This window comes from Lepisma saccharinum, chromosome 23, assembly GCF_977018435.1.
Source record: "Lepisma saccharinum chromosome 23, izLepSacc3.1, whole genome shotgun sequence".
Lineage (NCBI taxonomy): Eukaryota > Metazoa > Arthropoda > Insecta > Zygentoma > Lepismatidae > Lepisma > Lepisma saccharinum.
This window is the reverse complement of record NC_139251.1, coordinates 10194902-10215039: the sequence shown is the minus strand read 5'-3', so window position 1 is coordinate 10215039 and position 20138 is coordinate 10194902. Positions and strand designations below refer to the sequence as shown.

The following is a 20138-nucleotide window of genomic DNA, read 5'->3' as shown; positions in this document are numbered from 1 at the left end:
CCGTCCAGTTGCTCACTGCGAAGAAATACCTGTACCAGCGTTCCCACAGCTTCCTCACACCGACGACGAGGCCACCACTTCAGACGACGTAGGATATACAGAACAGGAGTATGAAACACAAGATGGTCCGCAGCCCTTTTCACAATGTGAGCTGAATGATCTGGTTCGGGATCTCAGCTTGTCGAAGACTTCCTCCGAGCTGTTGGCCTCCAGACTCAAAGAGAAAAATTTACTTGGCGAGGACGCGCGTATCACTTTCTTCCGTAGAAGGCATGAGGAGTACATGGGCTACTTCTGCCAGGAGGAAGACCTCGTGTACTGCCGAGATGTCGCCGGTCTTCTTCATAAACTCGGCACTCCTACATACGATCCGACAGATTGGCGACTCTTCATTGACAGCTGCAAGCGCTCTTTGAAGTGTGTGCTCCTCCACAACGGGAACCAGTTCGCCTCAATCCCTCTTGCGCACTCCACAACTCTCAAAGAGAAATATGAAGCAGTGAAGTATGTGCTTGACAAAATCCAATATAAGCAGCACCAATGGATGATCTGCGTCGACTTCAAGATGGTGAACTTTCTACTAGGTCAGCAGTCCGGGTTCACGAAGTACCCATGCTTTATATGTATGTGGGACAGTCGAGACAGAGTCCAGCACTATGTAAAGAAAGAGTGGCCGGCGCGAGAGCAGTTAGTACCTGGGGCGAGAAACATCATAAACGAACCTCTTGTTGACCGGGAGAAGATATTGATCCCACCGCTACACATGAAGCTTGGGTTAATGAAACAGTTCACGCGCGCTCTGGACAAGGATGGGAGGTGCTTCAACTACATGTGCCGAGCATTTCCTCGACTGACCATTGAGAAGCTCAAGGCCGGCATTTTTGATGGCCCACAGATACGGCAGCTCATACAGGACACTGAGTTCCAAAACTCCATGAACACGCTTGAGTGCGCCGCCTGGAAATCGTTTGTGCAGGTGGTGAACAACTTCCTGGGGAACACGAAGGCACCAAACCACGCCACACTCATCAGCAGCATGATAGAGGCCTTCCAAAAACTCGGGTGTTTGATGAGTATAAAGATGCACTTCCTGTTCTCACACATGGACAAGTTTCCTGAAAACCTTGGGGCGATGAGCGACGAGCAGGGAGAAAGGTTCCATCAGGACATGCGCCAAATGGAGGAGAGGTACCAGGGGAGGTGGGACGCAGTCATGCTGGCGGACTACTGCTGGTCGCTGAACAGAGACAACCCAGCAGCTGCTCACACACGGAAATCGAAGAAACGCCGATATCTGCCCAGAACTCTGAACTTTTGTGTCATGTAACGCTCATTCTTATTATATTATGATTATGCTTATCAAATTTAATGTAGTAAATAAATAATGAATTAATTTGGATACGTTGACTTTTATTTCTTGAGGTAAACGGAAAAAATTGTCAGGGGTTTATCAGCAGAAATTAGATTTTCTTACGAAAAACAGATTTTTTTGAAATTTCTGTAGAAAAAAATCCTGACCTGATTGAGCAAAACCAAGGTCATTTTCTGACTCAGGGCATCAAAATTAGTCTAATTCAGCTGAAAAACCCTAGACGATTTTCCAAATATTTTTTTTTGTTGCCCAGTGATAATAGATTGGACCCTTAATCATTACGTAATAAAGTTATATTTTTATTGCTTTGGATATCAGCAGGAAGAAAGACGCCAAACCCTCAAAATTCTGGCCTCTAGTTTATTCGCGACGAGACGAATGATTATTACAGGAAATAAATTAAATGCTTTTTACACCCTTTTTTCAAAATGTGGAGACACGAGTGACGAGTGACATTTCGTCAAAGAGTGGTTGGTATCTTGTACAGTGTCTCTCAAACGTTTTAGGACAACAACATTTTAAACTAGGCAACCCAATTTACACAAGGCGTTGGTGGGTTGCGTGTAGAGTTAGGCTCAATTTCAGGGTTGCCACATGCACAATAGATGTTTATAAAATACGCGAAAAAATAAAAACAAGTATTATTGTATAAAATTATTAAAAATATCACTATTATATCGCAATTGACAAAATTCATTCTCAAAGAAAAAAAATAAGTTTTCTGGTATTTCATCGCTGATGAGTCTACAGAAAGGAAAAGAGGTGAGAGAAAACGAGAGGTGACAAAGGAGAGGAGAAAGAGAAAGCGAAAAGAGAAGAGGATAAGTAGAGGAGGGAAGAAAGAGAGGATAGACGAGGAGAGAAGATGTAGTGAGGAGAATGGAAGAAGATTCTAGGAGAGATGAGGAAAATGGAGCATAGAAGAGATAAGAGGGGAAAAGAGGAGGAAAACGAGATGAGAGAAGAGGAGACGAGAAGAGGGGAGTGGAGAGTAGAGTAATGGAGAGAAAAAGAGAAGAACGAAAAGAAGAGGAGAAGAGTGCAGTGGAGTCGGAAATCTAAGGAAAGGAGATACGAGGAGTGTAGATGAGTGGGATGGAGATAAGATGCAAGAAAAGTGGGGAAGGTGATATGAGATAAAAGCAGAGCAGAAGAATCGGAGAGAAGAAGGAGAAGAGAATAACAGAAGGGATTGAAGAGAAGAGGTAGTTGCAGAAAATATCGTCTCAGCGTCAAGAATTGATGCATTGGTTAAATTATCGACATGAAACATTCAATAACATTTTGAAATGTATTGGAGAATGTATTAGATCGGTTCGAAATGCCTTTTGGCTTCGTTCAGAGCAAGATAAAATCTTCAATGTAAGATCTTTGATTTTACCTGCGATTATACCACTAAAAACATGAACGTAATTTTAATATTTATAAGAATTCTCCAATTTTTGTCCACTTCTCCGTTGAAATGGAGATTTTGTAATTTAATATTTCCCCTCCCCCCATCGTTCCAAACTGAATCATTCCGTTTCACACGGACAATGAACACAATGGGATAGGTCTAAAACTTACGAAAATTTTCTGCCACCGGAAGGGTTTGAACCTACGACCATCAGATTGACAGTCCTGAACGGTAAACACTACTCTACAAGCTTTCGCTCATGAAAGTAAGTAGAAGGAGCTGACCAATGTGAAATGTAGATGCAACTCTCCTCCTACATGTAATGTGCAAACAATACTTGTTTGTAACAAAGAAAACGAAGGTAGTACGACTCCGCGAAAACATTTAATGGAGAATTGCACATGATGAGAACTTTTCATTCGATATTTGCGGATATATCCTTGCATTTTCTCCTCTTTTCTCTTCTTTGCTCCATTTTCCTCATCTCTCCTAGAATCTTCTTCCATTCTCCTCACTACATCTTCTCTCCTCGTCTATCCTCTCTTTCTTCCCTCCTCTACTTATCCTCTTCTCTTCTCGCTTTCTCTTTCTCCTCTCCTTTGTCACCTCTCGTTTTCTCTCACCTCTTTTCCTTTCTGTAGACTCATCAGCGATGAAATACCAGAAAACTTTTTTTTTTTCTTTGAGAATGAATTTTGTCATTTGCGATATAATAGTGATATTTTTAATAATTTTATACAATAATACTTGTTTTTATTTTTTCGCGTATTTTATAAACATCTATTGTGCATGTGGCAACCCTGAAATTGAGCCTAACTCTACACGCAACCCACCAACGCCTTGTGTAAATTGAGTTGCCTAGTTTAAAATGTTGTTGTCCTAAAACTTTTGAGAGACACTGTACAGTGGCGAGGCGTCATAAGAGGCCCGGAGGCCTGGCCTACCCTAATATAGTTGGCTATTACGGATTATTTTATTACTTATAATTTCATTAAACGACGCCTTAATACAAGATAACTGAAATTCTAGGTCTTAGGATAATTTCCACAAATTTCCATCCATGTTGAGCCACTTCTCCGAGTGCCTCAAGTGGTCCAATAACATTCTATGTGATTCATGCGGGAAAGCATAATTTCAGGGGCGCGTTCACCCGAAATGAACAGAGTAAGTCCGGCCTCACGCAGTGAAGCCAACCCTAGCATAATTGTGCTACACGTACAATTTGAACTTTGTTGGCACCTACCACCCTGTGTTTGGAATAATGGTAAAATATAGCATCATCTGTAAACATGTGCCCCTGGGAGACAGATAAATTGAATTCAGAGGAATATATTTTCAAACAATAGGTAGCATGCCGATCCAGCCACATCTGGTCCACCGTCTTCTTTTCATCTTTTCTTTATCTTTCCTTACTTAGCTCACGAGGAACATTTTATTGAAGGAAATTGCTAGAAAGTTGGGGTCACAGATAAAACAAGCCGCCGTCTTTTGTAGTCGTGGAATTTTCTCAAACTTTTTCAAGCGTTATATTGGTTAAACTATTGTAACTAATTTAATGGAGGAAATTACCAATATTGTTTAACTAATCAACAACGCATGTTCACATCACAACTGCCCCCAAATAGATGCATAAAATGAACTGAAGACCTAAGTTATCCGAGCACAATTTAGTTGTATTTAGCAAAATTTAATAGTGTAATCAGCACACTTTTCCTGATTGGGAGGTTGGCAATGCTGGACACACGGTACAAACTGGGCTGCACATCTGTTTCTTGTCCAGCGCGGGGAACGAGGGGGAAGGGAAGGTGAGGGTAGAATGGCAAAGACAACTTCTTCCGAAAACGAAAAAAATGTTACTATCTCAGTATTCTGCGTTTTTTTTAGTTTCTCGATTTACTCTTGTTGCGTTGTTGTTTTTTTGTTATATTTATCTTGTTTTTTCTTTTCGCTCATTTATTTTTTTATTGTTCTTTCATTCATTTTTTTTACTTCGCTTTTTGTGCACTTTTGGCTAATTTGCGAAGATAGGGAAGAGCGTTTATATGATGAAATTGACCAGAAATACCCATGCGCAGGCCGAGATTCGAACCCAGGACCCCTGGAGCCTTAGCGCGATGTGCTAACCACTCCGCCAGGGGGGGGGGGCGGATTTCATTGTTGTGAGCGTGAAGTGAATAAGGGGAATAATGACTTGTATTATTCTGGAATGCTACAAAAACAAGCATAAAAGCCTATTACCGGGCATAGCAAGAAAGAAGAGGCATCGGAACATTGAGGACTGCCACTCGAATGACATCTAAAGCATCAATTTACAATAAAATCGATAAATACGATTTATGAGTTGGCACACATCAAGAGTTACTATTCAGGTACGTTGATTGATACAAGAATATGTTGTTACATTTTCAAAAATAACTTTAAAGGTTATATTTTTTTATATTTTAAAAAGTCGCAGCCATAACAACACGAACTCACACTCCTGGGCCTACCCTTCCAGCGACACAACGCTTCGCCACTGATCTTGTCGTGATTACCTGCAAATTTAAAGCGATTTGCCTCCACGCGTCCGATGATATTTTCTTTTGAAAAAATAACGTAACAGCGATGTGTTTATGGTAGTTGGATGTCAGCGGAAACTGACAGTCTTAAACAGTCAAAGACATAGAACATTCAGCAAGATAACCAGTGGCGGTGCCAGGATTAATCATGTAGGGCTTCTGAGGGGGTGAGGAATGAAACTTTAATTGTGAGATGTTGAAAATAAATAAAACATGAAACATATATGCATTGTAACGAACCCGTATCGTCACAATTTGTACGAGTCGCACCTCTATTTTTGTGAACTTTCTGATAAAAACATGTAATTAGAAATGTATCTATTTAAAAACAGGTTACACCTCTAATTTGGTAAACTTACTTAATATTTAATGTAAGAATATACTTTTAATAGTTTATATTTCTTCCACTTGCTTACGCTAGCGTCGCCGACCCAATATAAAGGCGAGAGCGGGGCTAGCATCTCAGTTTGACTCCGTCTGCGGACGAGAGAAGTAGGGCTCTGCCTACGGGTAAGAGGTAAACTCCTCCTAACAGGAGAGAGAAAAAGATATCCCACTCCACCTTCTGGTGAGAGAAATTTACTCCACTTTAGTGTGAGAGGACCCACTCCGCTTTCGGGCGAGAGAAACCCACTCCGCTTTAGGGCGAGAGATATTTAGGTACTCTTTTTTTCTTTCATAAAACCCCGTCATCTCGACGTTGGGGATGGTAACAGCGAAACCCCGTCTCTTCGATGCTGGGAAATTCGCTTCTTAGAATCTATTGCTTAGTTTTTGGCCTGTTACTCCTACATGTAAACAAAAAGCTGTTTCCAAGGTTACACTAATCTTTCTCTTTTAGATGCTTTGTTTATAAACCATTTGTGATTGTTTTTCTAACAAGAGTACTAGGTGTCATATGCGAGGTTGTATCGGTTTACCTGTTCCCTTTTCTTTAAAGGTTAATAGTTTCATAGGTGAACTACAAAAGGCTGTAACTATATAGAGAGGCCCCAAATATGAATATATATATCTGTATTTGTGAAACTATAAGTTGGATGTATAAAACTACTGTAAAAAGGTCTAAGTTCCTTTCTTGCTTAAGTTTGTGATCAAATAAACCTTTATATGTTTTAGTTAATTTTGAGTTGTCAATGAACTTAACTGGCCAACTACGTCATAGCCCACTAAGTGCAACATACACCCGAACCCTGAGTGTAAATAGAGTCTCATGCCACCGCTGGAGAAAAAGGTTAGCATTATGGGTAGACTTGAAACACTTAGCTAACTAAGCTATTGGTCATCTTTCCTCCTCCGACCGGACTGTTACAAGTTATTTGGCGCCCAACGTGGGGCTCGATAATGCAAACGTGGGGCCCGAATGAGAATACTGTTGTTGGCCCAAAGGATAATTTACGAACTCTGAACATTGCTCGAGTGTTTCAAGATATTTGGCATCCCAACGTGGGGCTCGATAATGCAAACGTGGGGCCCGAAAGATAAATAACAGGAATGTTGCAAGATTTTTGGCGCCCAATGTGAAGGAGCGAAGGTGAAACCGAGTTATTTGGCCACATGACTGAGCAAGTTTCAAGTTAATTGACGCTCACCCCGATAGTGTAAAACCAGTGTTAACACCAAAGAAGAGAGAAAGAGGGAAACACCGTGAAAGATATCCAAGCAGGAACCTAGAAGTTTGATACTAATTCGGGAAATGAATATTAAGTTGACCATTTTCAGAAGACGAACTATTGCTATATGTGTTACCAACTCCATTTAGAAAGAGTAACTTATAGAACAAGAACAGAACTTCTAAAAGTAAATGTTATTGAACGAAGATCCCGAAGAAAGGCTTGTGGGACAGCGAAGGTACAAGGAAGAATGTCTTTATGTAGGACTTGAGTTTATATAGTGGTTAAAGTACCTCTTCCTTCGAGTGCAGTAAGGCCAAAAGGGCGTGCCAGAGCGTGGTCTCCGAAGAAGCAGGGAAGCCAAAGAAGCTCCCTGGGGTATTATATCCTAAATGTAGAGACTTGAGTAATTTACTAAAAGTCATTAGAAATGTGATACATTTATAATTGTGCTGAAAGTAGCTTGTGCTCAACCTGCCAAAATAAGGAAAAGCTTATAAGCAATAATAACAAGAAGTTTTGTAATGTGATTAAGTTCAAACTTTAAATGTGCCAGGGCAACACTGAGTGATAGGAAAGTAAGATAAATTGATGTTTTCCTGAAATGTATATTAAGTATATAATGGTGTCAATAGGTGGTGTTAGTGTCATGTAGCCTGTACTTCACCTTGATTAAATAGATAACCAGACTGGATAGAGCTCAGTTGAGATCGGGACTGAGTAGTGTGAACTTCGTGCTTTCTACCACAGGATGGATAAGCCCCGCAGGATGTTCCCAGATGTCAAACGAATGAAAGAGAGGCTGAAGTTGAACAGTACTAAAGTGAAGATGTTAAGTGAACCTGTGCCTAAACCTAAAGGACCCATCACACGGCAAGTGAAGTTAATACCTCCCCCTCTACAGGATCCAGAAGTTCCTAAGAAAAGAAGGAACCTGATGACCCAGTTAAAGTGTACATGGATGAAGAATATTGCTGCCGAAGATATTAAGAAGGGATATAGTTCCTTGCCGTATTCTCCTTCGCGACCAGGATTAGTGGATCTCAGCAAAGTCGTTCCTAGAGCCTGCCAACCTGTGCGAGTTAGTATGGACTTATCAGCTCCTAGCTCATCTAGCCCTGTGATTGAAGGAAGAAAGCCCAAAGCAATTGTGGTTCCGAGAAAGTTACCTATGCTCGTTGAAACAGTATCCTCCGGAGCAGTACTCTTGATGCAAGAAAACGAAATCAACGAACAGAAATCTGAAGTTTCGAGTGACCAATCTAATGCCCTGATTCGACCCTGGATCGAACGAGTTTGACGCTTAGAAGCGGAAAAACGAAAGTTGGAATCCGAGATGCGGGACCTGACACATTCTGAGCATGTATGGACTATCCCAGAGCCTGTTCCAAGGAAGGACAGTACCGAGGACGATCTGCAGCTCGATCAACCCATGGTGTCTACCCGAAGGGAAGTCGCTGCTCTTCCAGATCCACAGGAAGCTCCACTGAAAGCTCACGACTCGGAACTCTTGGCTGAAGTAAATTGGAATGGTGACGAATTGTTATTGGCTCAGCAGTTGAAATTGATTCTGGGAGACATCCCAAGGCCATATATGCAGACAATCTCTGTCCTGCGAAAGTGTCATATTCGAGTTCCCCGAAGGTTTCCCTTCTTAAGATTTTTAAAGCGATACGGACTTTTAGCCTAAAGAGTTGATTAAAACCCAGTGGATTAGTTATATTAAAATATAACCTTCCTTGAGTTCTAAACCTAGTCCATTGTTGTAAAGATCGGCTTGATCGTGTTTATCTCTCATGTAACTTGTAATTAATAGAAGGTTGTAATCTTAATTGAATTTTGTATTGAAAAAAAAATCTCTCTCATTAAAATATATTATATAGAGGTGATAAATTTTAAATCTAGAGATTTTCCCCGAAGGGAGGGGTTATTGTAACGAACCCGTATCGTCACAATTTGTACGAGTCGCACCTCTATTTTTGTGAACTTTCTGATAAAAACATGTAATTAGAAATGTATCTATTTAAAAACAGGTTACACCTCTAATTTGGTAAACTTACTTAATATTTAATGTAAGAATATACTTTTAATAGTTTATATTTCTTCCACTTGCTTACGCTAGCGTCGCCGACCCAATATAAAGGCGAGAGCGGGGCTAGCATCTCAGTTTGACTCCGTCTGCGGACGAGAGAAGTAGGGCTCTGCCTACGGGTAAGAGGTAAACTCCTCCTAACAGGAGAGAGAAAAAGATATCCCACTCCACCTTCTGGTGAGAGAAATTTACTCCACTTTAGTGTGAGAGGACCCACTCCGCTTTCGGGCGAGAGAAACCCACTCCGCTTTAGGGCGAGAGATATTTAGGTACTCTTTTTTTCTTTCATAAAACCCCGTCATCTCGACGTTGGGGATGGTAACAGCGAAACCCCGTCTCTTCGATGCTGGGAAATTCGCTTCTTAGAATCTATTGCTTAGTTTTTGGCCTGTTACTCCTACATGTAAACAAAAAGCTGTTTCCAAGGTTACACTAATCTTTCTCTTTTAGATGCTTTGTTTATAAACCATTTGTGATTGTTTTTCTAACAAGAGTACTAGGTGTCATATGCGAGGTTGTATCGGTTTACCTGTTCCCTTTTCTTTGAAGGTTAATAGTTTCATAGGTGAACTACAAAAGGCTGTAACTATATAGAGAGGCCCCAAATATGAATATATATATATATCTGTATTTGTGAAACTATAAGTTGGATGTATAAAACTACTGTAAAAAGGTCTAAGTTCCTTTCTTGCTTAAGTTTGTGATCAAATAAACCTTTATATGTTTTAGTTAATTTTGAGTTGTCAATGAACTTAACTGGCCAACTACGTCATAGCCCACTAAGTGCCACATACACCCGAACCCTGAGTGTAAATAGAGTCTCATGCCACCGCTGGAGAAAAAGGTTAGCATTATGGGTAGACTTGAAACACTTAGCTAACTAAGCTATTGGTCCTTCCCCCGACCAGGACGTTTCAGCATGCTTCAGCTATTACATCAAATAATAATGAACTTTTAGTAGGCTTTTATGAAAATATGCCAATGAAACTGAAGACACTAGTGATTTGCTCAATTTTTGGTTGTTTTGGCCACAACAAGCGCTTGTATTGTAATTTGAAACGAACAAAGCTTGTTTAGGCAGACCAATATAAAAAAAGAACCAATTTATAACAACAATAATGACGAAACAAAGACAGCAGCCACTAATCATTGTAGAGACTGCCCCCCAGTAGAGGGAAGTAAATGTGACTTCTCTTCCAGATTAGGATCAATGGCTTGTCTGTTATAAACAATAGCATTAGCCTCACTTCAATACCAAATGTTCTGCGCTCACTATGACGACAAGGATTTAGTAAGTCATAACGTAATATGACAATGCAATAATTAATAATGTTTTTGGTTCAAAGTAGGTTTTGAAAAAGGAATGCTGATGGGGATTACGGAAGAAAATTAAGGGGTACGCAACCCCTTCGCACCCCCCTGGCACCGCCCCTGAAAATAACAATAGAATTGATTCTTGGCGTACGTCAGTGTTTCCATGGTATCTCAGTGGTTGGAGAAATTGTGTGAGGTAATGTCTGTCTGATATTTTTGCTTTCGCTGCGTATTACTTTGTTAGAAAGATGGCATCAGCAACGCAAGTGGATGAGTTGATAAGGAAGAATTTCGTGATGATGTTCAGCGCAAGCGATTGTCCATCCTGCGGAAAGGTGAAAGACTTGTTTACGAAGCTCGGAGTAAATTTCTTTGCTCTGGAATTGGATCGTGCCTCGGATGAAAACGAAATAAAGACAGTCTTGATACGGAAGACAAACCAGCTGGGGTTGCACAACGTGTTCGTTCAAGAGGCGAACGTTGGAGGGTGCGATGAGGCTTTGCAGGCGTACGAGAGTGGGAAACTCCTGTCCATGATCAAGAGGAAATTTCCACCGGAACCAAAATTCAACTATGATCTGATCGTGATCGGAGGAGGATCTGGCGGGATAGCGGCTTCGAAGGAGGCCAGCCGATTTGGCAAGAGGGTGGCGGTGTGCGACTTCGTGAAGCCCTCACCCTACGGGACCAATTGGGGGCTCGGGGGCACTTGCGTCAACGTGGGGTGCATTCCGAAGAAACTCATGCACAAAGCAGCCATCATCGGTAAGGATATGAAGGATGCCAGCTCTTTCGGTTGGGAAATTCCAGAAGTCCAACACGATTGGAATAAAATGACGGAGAGGATTCAAGGCTACATAAAATCGCTTAACTGGGGATACAAATCCTATCTGAGAGAAAAAAACATAAAATACTACAATTCGTTTGCCGTGTTTGAGGACAAGAATACCCTGTCGTTAACGCGCAAGAATGGAAACAGAGATACAATCACTGCGGAGTATTTTATCGTGGCTGTCGGTGGACGCCCGCGGTACCCACCAATCCCTGGCATCGAACACTGCATATCTTCCGATGACTTGTTTTCGTTGTCCTACTGTCCCGGGAAGACTCTTCTGGTGGGAGCTTCGTACATAGCTCTGGAGTGTGCTGGGTTTCTGCAAGGGATGGGGTGTGATTGCAGCGTGATGGTCAGATCCATTCTGCTGAGAGGGTTCGATCAGCAGATGGCCGACATGATCGGTAACCACATGGAAGCACACGGAGTGAAATTCATTCGTAATTGCGTTCCTGTCAAGGTGGAGAAGATCCAAGATGGCGAGCCGGGGCTTCTTAGGGTTACCGGGGAGAACGAAGACGGAGAAGAGGTTACCGGCGAGTATAACACGGTCGTAGTGGCTATCGGGCGCTCAGCTTGCACGGGGGGGATGGGACTGAGCAAAATTGGAGTGAAGGTCAATCCAAAGAATTCTAAAATAGTCTGCGATAGTCACGAGCGGACATCGGTGGATAATATCTTTGCAATTGGTGACGTCTGTGATGGAAAACCTGAATTAACGCCGGTCGCCATAAAAACTGGGCGACTGCTAGCAAGGAGGTTATTTTTCAATAGTAAAGTCCTGATGGATTACACAGATATTCCCACCACTGTATTTACGCCGCTAGAATACGGATGCGTTGGTTTGTCTGAAGAGGCTGCGGTAGACAAGTTCGGAAACGATGACATTGAGGTCTATCATCAGTATTTCATGCCTTTGGAATATGAATTACCAAACCGAGACAAAAACAAGTGCTATGCTAAATTGTTGTGCGTGAAGTCTCAGAACGAGCGAGTCGTTGGCTTCCATATACTAGGGCCCAACGCAGGCGAAATCACTCAGGGCTTTGCCCTTGGTATCAAGTTAGGGGTTACGAAGAGTGACTTCGACAACACTATGGGAATTCACCCAACGTGCGCCGAGATCTTCACCTCCATGGAGACGACCAAGGCATCGGGAGCTCAAGCAACTTTGGACTCTTGCTGAGGTTAGTGCTTGCTGTTTCAGTAAGCTTTCTTACGGCAACAGCAGCGTTGATGGCATTTATGTTTTGCTACTCATCAGGCAGTTATGACGGCTTGTTTCAAAACCCACGCAAATGGGAGGACAATGCTTGATGTGATGCCTTAACTTGTCACGATAAGGGAGAGAAATATTGTAAATTAATTAGTAATAAACATATTTTGAATTTCAGTTAATACTTGATTATCTTCTTATTTTTAAGTTTTCGTAGTTCACTTTATACACCACCTGTAGATTAGTGATTTGTTCCGAAATAATGTTATAGTAGACATCAATCAGACACGTATCTAGAAATATGTTTCGGGGGGGATCCGAACAAAGTGTCTCAGGAATAATAGAACAAAGTAGTAGTAATAATAATAATAATAATAATAACATAATGTTTAAATACGTCATGTGTAAGTATATATTCATATAATGGTATAGACGCATTTGCAATACATGCTGCTTGCTAAACGTGCACTCTGCACAACAGTTCAGTAGAGAGAAACAGCGATGATGACGTACAGCAATGACGTCACGATCCGCTATGCTAATTAAATCTACGCCCACCAGCTTGTACAATTCACAGTTGCAATCGGCACATTTTCCTAGCTTGAACACATGACGTCGTTGCGGGAAAATCAATGCAATTGTTTTAATTCGCTTTTTTAAAATAAAAATTGTAAAACATACATACGTACACCGCAGGATCGTTGCTAAGCTATTATAGTCCCCGCGGCGAAACTGTATCCCCGGGTTTAGTGTCAATTTATTATATTCCACTGCATGAACCGGGCGCTGGTTTGGTTCCATCTTCGCCCATACGCCACCAAAGTGGAATTTGCATATTTGCCGCTTTCGCACTCGAAAGGATGCATCCCGCAGGTTGACTCGATACATCCATCACTTAATGAGGTCTGAGAGGTTGTTGTATCAGCACTTGGCATAGCCGTCTCGCGTTGGGCGTATTATGAGGTGTCATTATAGGAATTAACGCCTCGCAGAATTTCACAAGGAGCGTCCCTTGATCGAGTTGGAACTGTTGGTGTACACGCACGTCGAATCGCACAGGAAGGCATTCATGTTGGAGAAGAGCTTATTTCTCCTATATTATTATTATTATTATATTGTAATATGACGCTTCAAGAGCAGCGAGTGAACATCAAATTATGTGTTAAACTGGAAAAGACATTTACGGAAACCGTTACTCTGCTACGCGTATGGCGAAGAAGCAATGTCGCGGAACTAAGTTCACGAGTGGCACAAGCGATTCGCAGGTGGTCGCGTGTCCACCGAAGATAATCCACATCCAGAAAGACCCAGGTCAGCAAGAACGGAAGAAATGATTGCCAGGGTTCAGGAACAGATCCGTCGAAACTGCAGACAGTCGATAGATGACTTGGCAAGCGTGACAGGACTCTCTCATGGATCGGTTCACGCTATCCTCACGAATGATTTGGAGATGCAGCGTGTTCGAGGTCTTCTGGATAGACATTTCCCTGGCAGGTGGATAGGCCGTGATTGACCTATTCCCTGGCCACCGCGCTCTCCTGATATCACACCCTTGGATTTCTTTTTCTGGGGGTATGTCAAAGATTGTGTTTACCGCACTCCTGTTCCAGATGTTGCTACTCTTCGAATAATGATTGATTTGATTGATTTGTTTTATTTTACTTCGCGTTTTGTGCCTCTTGGCTAATTTGCGAAGATGGGGATGAGTGATGAAATGATTGAATTGATGAATGGACATTCACAAACAACCAAGCCCGACCGGGATTCGAACCCGGGACCCTTGGCGTCGCAGCGCGATGTGCTAACCACTCGGCCACAGGGTCGGGCACCCAGAAGTTCCCAAACTGTTTCGTTTCATGGCGCCTTTAGTGTTTCAAGATTTTTTCGCGTCGTCCAAGTCATAATGTAGGCCTACATATTTCAAATCCAGAAACATTTGTATGTAAAAAGTACTAATAAGCACATATTTGTAACAATCATATCATTAATTGAATTTACATTTGTAATTAGTGAGACAGGTGAGCCGATGTTCACTGCATGTCTTCTCAAATCTTGGTATCCAAAGTCATCCTCATTTCCTGTTCCACGTTGATTGTTGCACGATACTTGCTCTTTATCACAGCAACCGCCTTTGCACAAATATGACGTCACAAGTGGAATTAAGAGACCAGCGGATATTATTTTACTGATATCCAAAAATGGAGTTAGTTTCATGCTACCAAACTTGGTCTTCAACGTATTATCACAAGACAGCTCAATAAGATTTTCATCTTCTGTAGAAGTAAATTCAGATGGATCTGTGGCCGTGAATGGGTCTTGAATCCATGGTATTTCTCAAACCAGTGGATACGATGTGAAAGATGCTCTTCAAAAACAGATTTGGCTAGACTGCAAAATCGACCCTTGTGTTACCGTTTGAAAGTTAAAACAAATATGGTACGCTAATAGTACGTATTTAACACTTCGAATTGCCACTGTGCATTTCTCAATTTGAAGTTACATTTCTATGAATTAATTAAAAAAATACTACTACATTACTTGCCATAGCTGGTTTCCTTGAACCTAATCCATATTGTAAACACACAGTATTGCCAGGTCGAACTTTGGTTTTCAACTGGAATATATATGCGAAGTTCCACTAGGATTCAACTCTTTTTAAATCATGTTTTCATTCAAAGGGACTCTATAGAAAAAGGCGGGGTCGCGGTAACGGTAGGAGGCAGTAAGTCAATTACCCAAGGGGCGGAGCCCGGAATCGGGGGGCAATTAATACTACTTTTTTCCCACTTTCCTCACCTTAAATTTTACATTTCTGGAATCCTTGATTCATATCCTTCCCAACGATGTATCAAACAATCAAACATATTTCTATTAAGAAGGGTCGATTCGACATCCTTACCAAAGATTTTATGTTGCTAGAGAAATCAACTTCATTGGAGATCAAAAACTGCTGCAACAAGGGAAAACAATGTTTGCCACAGTCTTCACTGATTGTTCTTCTCCATTTCTCGGCGCCCCTGTAAGCAAGCCACGCAACCCAAGGGCGCCGCGGCGCAGACTTTGGGGACCAGTGCTCTAGCCTACGCACCAGAATTCCTTTTCTTGGTTGTTGTCAGTAGCCAAGCTCCAAGTATGGCATCGGGAGAAGATTTGGCAGTCTCGTCTCGTTATCGGTTTAATCTCGTTCGAGTCTCGGTCCCGAAAGTACACGTTACGAAGCCAAAGGTCACAGGTTCGAATCCCTGCCCGGGCATTGGGCTTCTTCAATTTCAGCACATCCTCGTCTTCGCGATTAGCCTAAAGTGGCATAAAAGCAAAGTGAAGCAAAAACCATAGCAATATTATCATAATTCATCCTCATGCTCGCGATTAACCCAACCAAAAGAAATGTGACGTAAAATAATGTAAATAGATAAAAAGAAATATTCACATAATAGCTATAAATAGGGACATTGAATTTTCGCGATGCGCGAAATCGCGAAATGTAAAAAAAAGATGCAATTTTGAACATTCTGCACGTAACTGCACCCCCAATGATGAAATATGCATGAGTTTTATTCGCCAAGTAATGCGAAATGTGTGCTTTTCCACGAAATGAATGCTTTTTCGCGAAATAACCGTAAAATATCATCAAATTAAGTAGAAAACACGCAAAAACCTGCAATCGATGTTGTGCGCGCAAACTGTCGATTTGTAACGAAACGTTTGCCTAAAGTTTCCTACCACTTGCAGCTGAAGAACGTTTTATCTTCGATCACATCAGGAAGACGCTGCAAATTGGGATTTCCCATGCACATAATCTCAGTTCGAAACCTTTGCTCCCTGTCAAGCTGCATTCCTTTCTTCCCCCGAATGTCTACTCAACTTCCAGTTTCATTGAACTTGCTAGCTGTAGAAAGATTAGTCTGTTCCGGCACATCAAGGGAAACAATGGTGTCATTTGTGTTCAGTCATGAACGAATTTTGTTTACCATCATGTGATTTTCAACATGTGTTTGTGTATGTGCAGTAGTGATTATTTTATTTGTTGGACAGCAAGGATATCCTTTAAATACATACAATGAATAAATCACTTGAGATATGCAATTTAGAAATGAAGTGATTTTGTGTTGATGTTTTCTTTTTGGTTGGACAGCTAACTTGTGTACGTGTACAGTATATAAAAATGAAGTAGTTTATCAATTTATAGCTCTTTTGTATGTTGTTTCCTCTCATAATGAAAAAGTGTGTGCCAATTTTTTTTCCTCCGCTGGTATATACCGCTGATCTAACATTTTATTTACCGCTCTCCTCAGTTTTTATTTACCATAAATTTGTCTCCATAGCTATAAGCAATGTATAAATACTCTCACAGTGCAAACTTTCACAGCGCGTAGAAGACATTACGGTAAACGACTTTTGTTCATAAGTCTGACGCATCGTTTCGCAGAGATAATCATCATTCATGTGATGCACAATTTAATAATAATATTAAATTGGCAATACATCAACAGCTCTTTATTATTAGTAGTATACAATTATGATTTATAGTATTCAATTTTATGTCATCCGCCTAACCCACATATACAGAGTAATTCAAAATGAATGGTGTAACTTTACACAGTTATTATGACGTTACTTTGATAGAAAATCAGACAAGGCATCAATGTAAAGAAGAACTCTGGAAGTTTTACTCACACTATAAAGATTCAACATGGGAACCACGCGTAACGTGTAAAAGGTCCAAACGATAATCAAGTACTTGCTATGCATGAGACAGCACGTTTTGTCAACGGTTTCGAAGACACTAACAATTCGCAGTTGTAACTTTGGCAAATCTTTCGGAAGGGTGAAATATATGTATTACTACCGAAAAGCATGCGGAAAAGTCTTTGCACCATTGTGATGGAATGAGTTCTCGATAGCTCCAACACACAATACGCCTTCTCCTGGTCATTAGCCATTTAGCGACACTGGCGATCCTGATGGAGCATCGGCTGAGTAGAAAAAACCCGCTAAGTGAGAATACAACTTCCAGAGTTTTTCTTTATATTGATGTCTTGTCTGATTTTCTATCATAAATAGTAACGTCATAATAACTGCGTAAAGTCGAACCATTCATTTTGAATTACCCTGTATTTCTGGCAATGTCAATAGTTTTTACCTTCCCTGTAAAGGAAATGTGTTTTCGAGACTTATTCTTACTGAATCGCTCCCAGCACATCCATTGTCTTCGTTGTCCGATTGCAATGTCTCTGGGTGACGAATTGTTTCTTAGTACTTGGAAGAAACGGTACCGTGGAAGACACGAGAGTGGTGTTAAATGACACTTTCTGCTGGGAATTTTTCAGGGCCTCTACAAAGGTTACCTGGAGCGAATACAACTTATTGCTGTACGCAGTAGTAAATTCAATCAGTGTGGTAAAGTGCATTCAATTTTACATGGAACATTTTCTATGAAAAAAGTCGATGGTTCAAATTTTTCCCTCTTGCTGCAATTTTGTTCGGAGGATACTATTCAGACGTAAGCTGATGACGATAAACATAGTATGTGTGTATTTTTGTTATTTAGCGTCGCTTTATGCCATGTTTCACTAAGGATGAATGATGATTAGATTAATTTTTACAAGGGGGTGCTGGCCAAAGATTCCTTATCTCAATTGGGAATTGGGAACTCATTTTCATATCCCGAGGCTAGAAGTAAACAAAGGCCTACTGGCTGATTTTTCTTGGCTACTTTTCTGCGTGGAGTGGCATTTCACTTTCACTGCTCCTATATCATTTCCACTGATCCTTGGCGTAGCATACGTTGCTTTCATTCATTCATACTTTATTGGTTTTACCGTATACCAGCTCTACAGCAAGTGTCCTAAACATACGTCATGCATGTAACATGATACTGTTACATCAAATTACAAATTTTGACTATATACAATTTTCATACACATTATATATCTACATCAATATCATGCAAAATCTAAAATTGATAATAAATACAATTGTTAGATCTGGTGACTATATCAAGTTACATATTTTAAATATTTGCAATTTTCATATGTCAATATTAATTAATCTAAAAATGATAATTACATCTGGTGACGATATTAAAGAGGATAAAGATATTGGGAGAGGTAATCCTTTTTTTATTAACTTCTTGAATAAGATCTCCATCTACGAATTGACTAAATTAATTTTATATAAATGGTGATTTAAACGTATGTGACCTGATCTCAATCTTAGTATTATATCAAACAATGAATCTTATTTATACATACACAGAGTCGTTGCTATGCAATGCCTGAACCAGAAAAAAAAATAGAAGTTGATCTGGTCTAGTAGCTACCTAGCCAAGTTCAACCATAAAAGTAAATCTTACTCCACATATACAATGCCATATGCTCACTCACAGCTGTGCAAAATGAATAACTGTGCCCAAAAAAATTAAGAAAAGGAGAAGACATGATAAAAGGCCAAAATAACCAATAAGAAGGCATGGCATAAATCTTGCCGGAACTTCAATATGTGAAGGAAACCGTCAAGATTGCAGGTGAGATGAGAGTCCCATGAGATTACCTCAGAACTTTTTACTTGACAAGTAAGAATTATTTTTAAGAGGAAAAAAAGTGACTGTATTATTTTCTAATTATTTATATTGCAAACCAACAACAATATCAGCTCAATAGGAGAACAAAACTTACCAGTATAAACTTGATATGATACTTGGATATCGGTGGCGAGGAAGACAATTTTACTAAACTTCTTTAGAAGTCACTAAGTTAATGTAAAACTTATTAATAAACGAACGTTTAGACTGACTTGTTCGTGTAAAATTAAATAATTAAAGTTAAGACAAATTAACCCGAATTTACATTAATAATAACAAAATTACAACAAAAGGTAGTTTAGACCTACGGCCAGAACAATCCTCGTTGGGCCCTGTGTGTGTTGTCCTGTGTTTTGTCTTTGTGTGTGCTGAGTGTCCCTTACAGTCTCAGCTTTTAACCTAGGTAAGAATATTTTAGCCCTTGCAGACAGAAAGGTTTTAGTTCTTGCTTAGTAGCGAATGACTGAATTAGTTTTAAAAATTGAGTAAGGAAGCTTTTAAGAGACATTTCTTTTCTTTTTAGGGGCCTGCCCTCCATTTTGTTTTAGTTTAAGAGTTTTACCCCGTATAACGTGACGGGCCGAAATAGCATATGTGCTGAAGTGATCATAATACACAAATCAATCAATCAATGAATCAATAGAAGGTGGAAAATTCTTTGCCTGGTTGGGAACTTAATTGAAGATGCATATGTTGGGAAGGGAAAATATAGAGGATTTCCCCCTTTAATTCGAAAAATGGATGGTAGTAATACGCGTATGAAACGAACAATGATGGACTTAAAGAATAACAAGAAATATAGTACGATAGAAATTTGCTCTCCAAAATTATTAGATTTTGTACTGACCGCCAAAATAGGTAGGAAACTAGAAATGAACATTGAACACAAAAACTGTGCAGGCTTGCTCCACATTACTCTATTTATCTTAGTACGAATAACTTTTGAGTCGTGTGAATCAGTAAAATTGTCTTTATCTGTTCTATAATGTTAGATACTGAAATATTGAGTAGGGATAAATGTAATCAAATGCCTATATCTGTATTTGTAGTAGGCTATTATATTTTTGCTTGTTTGATTGAAAACGTTTTGTGGATTAAGTAGTAGAGCAGCCACCGGCTGAACGTCCTCCAGGAAAAAAAACAATGTCTAATTTCCACAGGG

At 40.3% G+C, this 20138-nt stretch overlaps 1 protein-coding gene and 1 pseudogene across 1 annotated transcript in view; one reads left to right on the top strand and one right to left on the bottom strand.

Annotated features, from left to right (window-relative positions):
- LOC146005361 (arylsulfatase B-like) overlaps positions 1-20138 on the bottom strand; it is a 253395-nt gene that overhangs the window by 124987 nt on the left and 108270 nt on the right. The gene's annotated exons all lie outside the window — the stretch shown is intronic.
- LOC146005360 (thioredoxin reductase 1, cytoplasmic pseudogene) lies at positions 10533-12515 on the top strand (annotated as a pseudogene).